The sequence below is a fragment of the Neovison vison genome, chromosome 11 (genome assembly GCF_020171115.1).
Source record: "Neovison vison isolate M4711 chromosome 11, ASM_NN_V1, whole genome shotgun sequence".
Classification (NCBI taxonomy): domain Eukaryota; kingdom Metazoa; phylum Chordata; class Mammalia; order Carnivora; family Mustelidae; genus Neogale; species Neogale vison.
The window spans coordinates 156,318,473-156,330,546 of NC_058101.1; the positions used below are offsets into that span (position 1 = coordinate 156,318,473).

General features: G+C 37.0%; 1 pseudogene; it reads right to left on the reverse strand.

Annotated features, from left to right (window-relative positions):
* Positions 1-11,166, reverse strand: part of LOC122890332 — a 165,812-nt pseudogene extending 154,646 nt beyond the window's left edge.
* Between the last annotated feature and the right edge of the window lie 908 nt (positions 11,167-12,074).

A 12,074-nucleotide genomic window follows, 5' to 3' on the forward strand; every position in this document is an offset into this window, starting at 1 on the left:
CATCCTCTATCCTGCTTCTCCATGTATGGAATCACTCAAGGCTCAGTCCTGGGACTTGTTCTTGTCTCCTTCTTTCTATCCTCTGTCAATCAGTTCACACATTGTAGGTCTAAATACAGTCTGCAAGTATTTACTTCTCTATTGTATTTTATTTCACATGAACATGTGCTTTTTGGCCTTCTCTCTTTTTCCTGTTACTATAAATATTTAGTTGAAAACTACTGCTATAAATGAAAATGCCTCACCCATCTTCTGTGTGGATCTATGAGCCAGAACACAGCATTAACCAGGAGAAAGTGGATTAGATCCAAAGTTCTGCCAATTATGTTCCATCTTGACATGTTTTTAATGGCTCTACCAGGGTATAGACAAGGCTTGGAAAGGGTAGACCTTTGGAAAGAGTAGACTTTTGATTTATATAGAAGACTTTGGTTGCTGATAGTAGAAATTTGTTGTGTAAGTGAATTAAAACGTAGTCCACTACAAAGGCCTATACTTCCCTTCAAGAAAATTTTAAGTTTCTGTTATCAGTAGCATAAATCAGCCTCACAACTACATCAACTAATATAAATTATATTGATTAAAATAAGGAACACCGTGGCTGGAATAATTCCATAGAAATTGAACTGCTAAGTTTTTCCTCCATCTTGCTGTTATAAAGGATAATTTCTTTGTTATCAGGTTTTCTGAAAGTCTTTTACACCAAATTGCACGTTCAGCCATCAGTTTTAAAGTGCTTCATCAGTTGGACGGACCAAATTTAAAGTCAGAATTTTCTCATCTCTGCTCATACCATTCCACTCCCATAGTGAGGAAAATTTCATTTTAGGATTCCAACTGCTAGAGTCATTTGTCTCTATGTATGGTAACTTTTATAAAAACTGTTTGGACTTGCTTTTAAATGTGGTTAGTTTCTTCTAAGCACTATTTTTAGGAAAAAAAATATATAGTTGCCACAAGTGAGGTGAGTCTAGACTGCTGAAGATCTAACTACATCAAACGGGCTGAGAATAATGCCAATAAGCTATTTATTCTCTGTAGAAGGTGCTAAAATACAGGAGTTCAATAACAAGCATGGTTTTATTTTTAAAAGAAAAAGAATATCTGGAGAGCATTTCACATATTTTTGAAGCTATTCAAAAACCACACTGTGGGAAGGAAAAGATGCACCCAATTTTGAGAGAGACTTCTGAGTGTAAAGAATGTGTGTCGGTACCTTAAAATGGACCCTTTTATTTTACACAGCATCACTGTGAGATAGGTATCGTTCTGCTCTCTCAGCAGATAAGACTATTGAACATGTTTAAGTAATGTGCGAAAGATCACACATTGCATTTTTAATAGAACAAGGATGATATTTTTGAGATATTTTCCGATGCTCTCTCTTTACTAACCCATTCTACCAGAAGGGTAAGTCCAAAGCTTAATGTCCGAAGAAGGAAAGGATTGTTATAGGACAGATCCTACCTAGAATAAAGAGGTCATTGTTCAGCTTTAACTCTCAAGGCTGAGTTATTTTAAGCCCATGGTGAAATAAAAAATGTTCTCATTTCCTTTTCCTCTTTTATCTCCCTTTCTATCTTTGGCATCATGACCTAGATCACCAAACCCAGACATCGGGTGGTCACCCTCAGTTTCCTACCCTTTCCTTCGCTTCCCAAGTTCGCTGCTCACCATGGCCTGCCAATTTTCCTTCCGCAGAAGAGGAAATACAGACTTGACTTCTTACTCTGTGTTCCTAATTCCGACATCCTAAGTCGGGGTCTCATGATTTCTAAACTGGCTACTAAAAATCCTCCTAGGTTGTCCTTGTCTTCATCGGGTACTGCTCTGTATTCACCTTTATCCTCTTTGCCACATTGAGACTAATCAGCAGAAACACAAAGCTGACAATGTCATGCAACCTCTAGCTAAAGTTATTCAATTGTTCAGTAACCTGTAGGACAAGGTCCAAATTAATCTGCAGAGAAATGGAAGACCTTTGTGATCTGACTGCTGCCTCTCTTACACTGCACCTCTGCGCTCCTCCCATGCATTTCAAAGTCATACCAGACGACAGAGAGGTGCAAGAACATGCCCTAATCTTTCTCAACCACATGGACCTGTTGCTTGTTAGTTTGTTCAGAATGCCTCTGATCATACAGGGGACTCTGAGCTAAAGTGTCATGTAAGATGTTTGCTGGACTCTAACCACTCACCCCTTCTATCTTCAGAGTTGAACCCTCCCTTTTTTGTCTCCCATGGAACTGTGAACACTCCTTTTTTATAATTAGCCAAACTAGAAAGCTCTACTTATATTTTTATTTTTAGCACCACTTAATAAAAATATGTCACTTGAATGAAAACAGAAGAAGGCTAGAATGGCATAATTTTGATGCTGCTGAAAATCCGAATCTGTCTATGTGATGTGAAGGTGGAGATATGCCGTAGACAATTGACTTCGTTTAGATACTATTGGCCTCATATTCAGGAAACTGATTAGCACTGGAGAGAGAGATTTGGGAATCATCAGTGGTGGTGGTCAAGGTTATGGGCATGGGGATAAAAACTCAAGAAAAGAAAAGGGAGCTAAGAATTAGACCCTAGAGAACATTGGTATTAAGGTATTGATGAAATCAGAGAAACCAACAGAGATGTCTGAAGAGTGCTCCAAAAGGTTGGAAAGGATGACCTTAAGAGAGTCAAGATGGAAAAGAGTTTCCAGAAAAAGGAGATGTCCAATAAAGATGATAACCCCCATTAGATTAGGTGTTGTGTTTAGGGATAATCTTAGTAGGGATATCATTTTTTTAAAATTTATTAATTTATTTTAGAGAAAGAGCATGAGCATGGGGGGAGGGGCAGAGGGAGAAGGAGAGAGAGAATCCTCAAGACTACTCTCCTCAAGCTGGCATGCTGCTGGTGGAATAAACTTTGTAGGACTATAATTTTTTAAAATTGGGGGAAGGGGTGCCTGGGTGGCTCAGTTGGTTAAGCCTCTGACTCTTGATCTTCATCAGGTCTTGATCTCGGGGTTGTAAGTGCCAAGCCACACATTGGGATCCATGGTGGGCATGGAGCCTACTTAAATTAAAAAAAAAACGGGAAAGGCAAAATTAAAATTGAAATAGGTAAAGGATAAATAAAGATAAAACTGTTGAGGGGCACCTGGGTGGCTCAGTGGGTTAAGCCTCTGCCTTTGGCTCAGGTCATGATCTCAGGGTCCTGGGATCGAGCCCCGCATAGGACTCTTTGCTCAGCAGGGAGCCTGCTTCTCTCTCTCCCTCTGCCTGCCTCTCTGCCTACTTGTGATCTCTGTCTGTCAAATAAATAAATAAATAAATAAATCTTAAAAAAAAAAAAAAGATAAAATTATTGAGATACAAGTATTTGGTTGTTTTTTTTTTTTTTTTTCTTTTTTCTTTGTCAGTCTTGGAGTTACAGTCTTGGGTCTACAGAGAAACTGGTGAGAAAAATGCTAACAGTGTTTCTTGGTCAGGGAACTACTGACACTGGGACAGATCGAGGGTTCCCAGGGTGGGACTGAAGCTGAGCATCTCTGGCCCTGCCTATTAGAGCCCCTATCATAGTAGAAACCAAAATGATCCCTACTATTTTCCAACCCCTGCAGGTGGGAGGGTACATCTCCCAGTTGAGAAGCATAGAAACCTAAGCTAGATTTTCTCTAACAACTCTAGCAGGACGTTCTGTGGACTTTGGGAATTTTTTTTACTGAGAAGTTCTACAACAACCTCTTTATTCTGTGAGGTTACCAGAAGCCTTTTTTCCCTAATCTAGACATATTGTTAGCTTACTATTGGGATTGCAACAGCCTTTCTCTTTCCACCACTGCTCACCACTACGGCAAACCAAAGAGGTTTATATGCTTCTTGTCTATTTTCAGCAAAAGCTTCACATCTGCTGCCTCATAAATACTTATGTGTTTTGTTCTGAATCGATCTTTACTGCTACCTTTTCTGTTGAAAGAACACCACTAACAATTTGTTATTGCTTACATAACCTTAGTCTATATGAACATGCAGGTGTTCATTAATATATTTGTGTGTGTATGTTAAAACTATTTGAAAACTATATTGGTATGCATTCCTGTGGGAACACATAACATAAAATGTATGCAATGTATTCTATGAAGACACTGTGCTAATTTCTACCTTTAAAAAAATATTTATTTAGGTTTATTTATTTGAGAGAGCAAGCACACGCAGGGAGAGCAGCAGGCATAGAGAGAGGGAGAAGCAAACTCCCCTTGAGCAGGAAGCCCAACACACGGGACTTGATCCCAGGACGGTGGGATCGTGACCCGTGCTGAAGGCAGATGCTTAACCGACTGAGCCACCCAGGAGCCCCTAATTTCTACCTTTCTGATTTTCCTCATGCTGACATCCTTCATGGAATATCATTTGCTTTTCTATTCTACCCAAATTCTCCCAGTCCTTGAAAGCCTTCTTCACACGCCCCCCCTTTTCCGAGAAGCTACCATATCATCAGGCACTCACGTAAAAGTGTATTACTTGCATGACCTCTTTGAGCTTTGGTTTCTGAAACTTTGAAATATGATTAACCGCAAGGCCTCTATCATATACATTAATTCTGAGGTTCAAATCAGGTAAGGTTTGTGAAAGCAACTATATAAAAAGACTCCAATAAGTAGTAAAATCGCATTTGTGAATCCTTTATAATTTTACGTCAACTGTTTCTCTATAACTTTCTGTGTAGGAATACCTTTCCTGATTGATGTATGCTCTGAGAGAGAGCTGTTTTGCCATTTCCTTCAAACAGCATGAGTTTTACTGAGTGGCCCAACAGCTTAGCAAAAGCAGCAGCAGGTTTCACGATCTGTGCATTTGCACATGAGAAACTGAGAGCAGACCACCAACTTACTTCACATTGGGACCAAACAGCTCTCAGATGGAAACAATGACTTTTAGTCATTAACAGCCCGATTAAACAGAAACCATTGACCTAGAGGTGAAAGGCTCCCTAGCCCATTCCCTATGCTCAGGCCTGGAGTAACCTACCAGTTTGCCTTGCTTAATTACTTCACTCATTAATGGAATGCCGAACTGAACCGCAGCATGTGTGGGTATGTACGTGCCTACCACCAAAGCAGAATTTTATATTTCCATTGTCCTTTTTTGTTTTTAAGCATTTTTTGGAGATAACCTCAGCCATCCTGTGATTTTCTGAAGCCCTACATATCACACAGGGCAGTATCTAGAACACTGAAAGGATGTTTAAAAAGATCAGAGGAGATTATACTATAAAATAATATTTATACTACTCATATATACCAACATGGTCCTCAAATGATTAGGGCCATGTTTCGGGTTTCAGACTGAGTCATTTCTGGCAGGTCTGAGTTATTGTAGTTCTAAGAGCTGTGTGCCTGCTGAAAGACTAGGTTTGTGAACTGATAGGGTCTTTTTTCCCCTTTCTCCAGATGAGTGCTATCAAAACCATGGTAAGAACCGTAATATTCCGCTGTATAACACCGAAAAGAATATATCCACATGAAGTGATTTGCCTTGATGTTTCTGGACAATTGAAAGATACATTACATTTTCCTAATAGTACCTACCTTCTTTTTGATATGATGTTTTAGAAGAACAGCTTGCACTTATAATCAGTACAATTTATCACCTATCCCCAAAGTACCCTGCCGTTGAAATGCCTGACATATATATTGGGTGTCATGGATTTAGCAAAAATTGAATTATAAATTGCCCTGCCAGTTTTTGCCTCTGGAAATAATGAAAAAGTAAGCTAAAGAAATGTTCTCCTGAAGGATTTACTTTTCTAGTGACTATGAAGAAAGGAACAACCGGTATGGGTTGCCAGAACATTATCTCTCTGGGCGTAGATTATTTGGACAACTAAGAAAATATAACAATAGAAATAGGAAAAAGTACAAATTCCATTTGCAGGGAAAGAAAGCAGTTGCATTGATGGATTCATTTTAAACAATTGAAGGATCTCTTCTCTGACCACGTCAGGGTCCCCTCCAAGCCAAATAAAATGCCAGGAAGAGCTCTTTTTGAAAAGTATAAATATTTGATACTTATAAATAAAATGATGGCCTATTAGAGTTAATTACTTACTTCATTAATTGTCAAAATAGTCTCTCGATCAGCATCACTCAATTTCTTTAAACATTATACAATACACTTATGAACAATTTCATGTAAGTTTTATATTATATGCTCGTTGTATAAAACTTGGAAATATAGAAGTTTATAAGGAAAAAGTAAATTTTATGCCTTCATTCAAACTCAGCAAATGTTTTTACAAGTGTTTTTTTTCCATGCTCCATGTTTTTAAACAAAATTATGTGTATATTTTGCATTTTATATTGCTTTTCCCACCTACTTGTAAGCCACTGTGTTTGATAATATTCTAAAATATATTTAATGGCTAGATAGTACACTTCCATATGTAAGTATACTCACTAAAATACTTCTCTATTTTGAATATAGTGTTTTTCTAACTTGTGATTGAAAGACAACACTCAAATGACATACTTATACTTAATCTGTTTCATCTCTATTTGCTTAGACATAGAACTATTGGATCGAAAAACATGAAATTTTTGAAGTTATTTGATAACATTTCCAAATGTCTTTTCATAATGATCATATCACCTTCCCTTCCACCAGCAACCAGTAAGCCTGCCAGTCACAGAAAGTCTTACTAGGTTTAAACTGTTTCAACCTTTGGCCTTTTGATAGATGAAATAGTTTTTCTCCTTTTAATTTGAATGTTTTAATAACAAGCTGCAAGGTTTTCTGGCTTGTTTGCATTTTTTTTCCATATGTTTGATGCCTGTTAGGTTTTCTATGAATTTTCTATTAGGGTTTTATTTTTTTGAGATGAGTAATTTCTTTAAACTTACTTTCAGTTACAAGATTTTTTTCCCCTTAGTAATATTTTACAATGGATGACATAATTAATTATATGCCACTTTCTCATATTACATATTTATAGTTTTAAAGAACATAATTGTGATGGTCTGAAAGATGTCACATCGTTATTTAAGAGTGTGTATTAAATTATTTTGCCATTTGTAACTATCCAGCTTGATCTTTCCAAAGTTTAGTATTTTCGGATTTACCTTATAGTCATACTCCTTGAAAGAAAAAGATCTTGCAATTTCACTGATATCCAGTTAATAACCTATTTTATAGTTACCTTCTTGTTCTCTGACATTAGTCTCACTAACACATTTACTTAGGTACACATATTTTCAAAATCTCCGTCAGGTTATTTTTGAAACTTAAGGAAGCAGGCAACATAGACAGTACGCTTACTATTCTTATTCTGTATACAGAGTTGCACAGAAAGGTCTTGGTAATCTCTGGTAATCTCTTCCAGTGAGGCTAGTTTCCAAAAAATCAAAACAAGCACCCTGTCGATCTGTATTCTTTGGGATGTTAATACCAAAGATGAAAATATGAAATTAGGAATATGTTAATGACAACCCCAAACAGGAAGAAAAGGAAAGAGGTGTGATCTGTGTCCTTTTGTTCCTTGCAGATCTGTGTGACATTCGTCCACCGGTGATTACTGACGCTGTTCTGTACTAATCTTTTGAGTGACTTTGGGCAAATTGCTTCACTTCTTTCTGAAGTGTAATTTCATTTATGCAGCTGAGTTTTTTTTTTTAATCTACTTTATAAAGTTACTGTGATTATGAAGGCAATGTATCTAGGGAATCTGAATCTCGGATCAGCTCTTAGCTATGTTGGACGCCCAGCAAATCCTGGCTACCTCCACTATTTCCGCTACTATAATTTCCACAACTATTGTTATTTCCACCATTTGTTTTTAAATCTATTCTTTTAGCAACTGTCTTTTCATGTTTTTAAAATTTTACTTTCTTAATTTGATTTTTTTCAATTTTACTTGTAGTTAAGTTGACATATTACTACTACTGCTGTTTGAACCTAATCTCTTTATAATGAATGTTCACTTAGCTATCTCAATATAAACATTTTTAAGTTGGTATAAAATCTTAGAGTTTTATAGGAATTTTTTTACTTGTTCTCTATCAAAAAAAAAAAACGTGGAATATACAGGAGAGGTGTTATTATCTCAGTTTATGATGCAGAAACTAAGTCTCAAAGATGATAAGTATCATGAATAGGACCCAGGTTTGGGCATCTCCCTAATTCCATCGTCACTTCCGTCCATCCATTCCATCACATCCTGAGGACACAAATTGCAAAGGAATCCAAAAAAGACCAATATTAAAATACAAGGCCTCTTTTTCTGTTCTCTTGGTGTTTTCCCCTACCTCATTAGTTTTACCATCTATGAAAAAAAGTGTCATTTGAGTTCTAGAACATACACTTTTCTCAAGGTGAATGATATAAATGAAATGCGTGAAAATACAAAAGCCACAGGAGAGTGTTAGTCCTTATCCCTGAAGGTTCGAGAGGGATGGCTATTGCTATGACATCCAGATGCCTTCCAATAACTCACTCTTCCTCAGAGCTTATGATGATATACTCAATATTTCATCATATTCAAATGCTGTCATTATAAACATCATCAACATGTTTCTGCATCAAAAAGTCCACATGTATACCATGAATTGCTTAGAAGTAGACCTTTGAGGGATACCTCTGTGGCTCAGTTCCTTAAACGTCTGCCTTCGGCTCAGGTCATGGTCCCAGGGTCCTGGGATGGAGTCCCACATCGGGCTCCCTGGGGAGTCTGCTTCTCCCTCTCCCTCTGCCTCTCTACTTGCTTGTGCTCTCTCTTTCTCTCAAATAAATAAATAAATAAAATGTTTTTTAAGGAGTATACCTTTAATACATTGTTGAATCTAAATTTTTTTTTTTTAAATCATTGCCTTGATTGACAATTAGCAAGGGGCAGAACCAAGAAGACAGGACTCTTAACTATATTCTTTTTTTTTTTTTTTTTTTTTTTTTTTAATTTGACAGACAGAGGTCACAAGTAGGCAGAGAAGCAGGAAGAGAGAGAGGAAGGGGGGGAAGCAGGCTCCCTGCAGATCAGAGAGCCCGAGCAGGTCAGGACCCGGGGATCATGACCTGAGCTGAAGGCAGAGGCTTTAACCCACTGAGCCACCCAGGCGCCCCAACTATATATTTTTGATATTTAAAATTCCAGCCTTAGCTGGAGAAATAGTTGGGTTTTGCAATACACAGAAGCCCAACTCTGCTTCTAGAGGCATCCCAGCCCCTTGCTCTCCCACCGTCCTGGAGGGTGAGGTTTTTCCCCCAGAGAATTATGAATCAGGTATTTAAAGTAACATCTCGGAGACAGTGCAAACCACAAATCTGCTTACTGTTCTCTTCTGGGTTTATGTGTGGCATGACAGACAAGGAATTCAGACATACATAATAAAAGTAACCAATATATCCTTGCTAATGGTGGACTTGTTGCCACTGGAATTACTGTCCTAAATAAATGTTATTAAAAAAATCTGCTAGGCTTCATTTTATTCTGGCTGACTTCCTGACTTTCCAAAATAGCGATAGAAGTCAAGACCCAAAAGGGAGAAGAGAGCCAGAAAAGAAGGAGGATGCATGTCACATAGACATAAAACAGACCGACTAAGCTCACCTTCACTTAAACACTAGATAATAAAGGCAGAAAATAGAACCACCAAACCTTATAGAATAAACTCAATCAATTTCAAAGACTCCTGTAGAGATAGGAAGTGCAATGTATATGTTCATACTGTTTAACATTTTCCTTTAAACTTTAAATCTGCAAACAAATAACCATAGAAATTCCTTTTGATCTTAACAAATATAATTTGATTTGAATTTAGGGTGTGAGGCTGTGACACTGAAATGTAGGGTTGCATTTCCTCCTCCCTTTTAGGAGCCTGGTCTTAACTGAAAGCAAGAGCTTTAAATTTTAAGAGCAAGAGACTCTTTTGGTTTTCCTAATAGCGCCACTGAGGATGAAGTAAACCACAATAAAATCAAAATGGCAGTTATGAAATTCACAGAAAAGAATGTCACACCTCATATGCAATCTTCATAGCCTCATTATACTTGCTGTTTATGATTTTAAATGATCACATTCTAATGGTGAACCGCCATATTGACAGAAAGAGTTCTGGGGCTGCTTGCATTTATGAGGCCAGGATTTTTATCTCTAGCTTCCAAATTCGTCACAATATACTTATTTGACTCAGAGGGCACTGCTTTACTCTAGGGAGACAATATTTTAAATACAGAAGGAACAAAAATAATTCTACTTGCCTGCTGCCTTATAATATGGTAAAATGTATGGGAAAGGCTTGTGTGTATAAATCTATATTGAATATCTTTATTCAATTTGACCTCTTTGAAAGTAACATGAAATGTGAAAATATAAAATAAGGCTATTTAGTGGGACTATTTGTTAAATCTGTAGCAGAGGGATTGAGGGAGTCAGTGTTTGATTCAGACCCTATGATTTCTAATGTTTCCTTTGTTCTCCCATTCTTCTTCCTGATATCCATACTCCCACTATCCCTCCTCCCCACACCTTGAAATACTGGAATTTTTCTGAGCTTGGTCTATATGCTCTGTCTAGCTTGCTGTTTTCCAAATGTATCTGATTATAAAAAAACAGGGTGCTTATTAAGAGCACAGATTACCTCTTAACTAATCCTGGAAATTCTGACTTAGTTGGTCTGTGGTAGAACCTATGAGCATATATTTTAAATAATTCTTCAGGAATCTCTATGGTCCAACAAGTTTGGAAAGGCCATCTTACCCATCTCTGGTTTTAAAAACCGTGTATACATTGGTGAGGTCTAAATTTATAGATCTGATCCAGATATCTTTTATATATCTTCCTCTTTAATATCATCATTTAGATGTCTTACAGACATCCCAAATTTAACACATCTAAAACTGATTTGTTGATAATCTACCTGACATTTACTCTTATTATTTCTCCCTTTTCTCTATAAAACACACTGAAACCCACTTAGTTGTTCAACCTAAAAATCTGGTTGCAATTACTAACACCTCTCTCATCCTTAACTCCACACCGAACCATCACCAAGATGCATGGATCAGACCTCCACAACATACTGAATCCATCCATTCTTACTTTGACATCTTCATTACCACCCTCCTGGAAACAAGCCAACAATTTCTTGTGTGCAGTATTGTGATCACGCCTGATTTTCTTCCCCATCCTGCTCTTGCTCCCCCATATTCAATTTCCAGGCAGCAGCAGTTGATCTTCTTAAAATATAACCTGGCTCACTCCTTGCTCTAAAAATCATTAATGAGATGTCTTCATAGTTAGAATATATTCCCAATTCTTACCCAATCTTAACATGAGTTACTCCATCTACGTCTCCAGCTACACCTGGAGCTACTCCTCTACTCTACTCACTGCACTCGTGGCCAATCCTAATAACCATCCAGGTCTCACTTAAATGTGATTGCCATGGGAGAAGCCTTTCCTGACCACCACCACCTCCAAACTATTACCACTTGCTATTAGTATTACTAATTAGTACTACTATTAGTAGTAGTAATTACTAATTAGCATTACTAATACTACTAATATTACTAATACCACTAATACTACTACTAATAGTAGTAGTAATTACTAATTACTATTACTAATAATACCACTAATTAATTAATATATCTCTTAAAATCTCTTGTACACTTTTTATTTCTTATTAGCATTTCTATGTTTGTTATTTCTTTTTTGGTAATTTGTTTAATACCTGTTTAGACCACTAAACTACACACCCATGAAAGCAGGATTCATTCATGCTTTACTCAATACTCTCCTTCCAATACTTCACAGGTTTAATATAAAGTAGATGCTCAGTAAATGCTTTTTGAATGAATGAATGTGAAATATTGAAGACACAACAGAAAACAAAGTAGAAAAAAATTTTCTTTTCTGGAGGTAACATTCAGTGAGAGAGCTGTTATCACCCCTTAACTTGATGATTTGGGAATAAGAAAACTTATGACATACATTTGTTTGTTCTATTTATGCTTATTACCGATTATGTCAGGGTCTGTGCTATTCAAGCTTATAAATTCATACAAATTTTAAACAGCTTGTGTAAAAGGTGA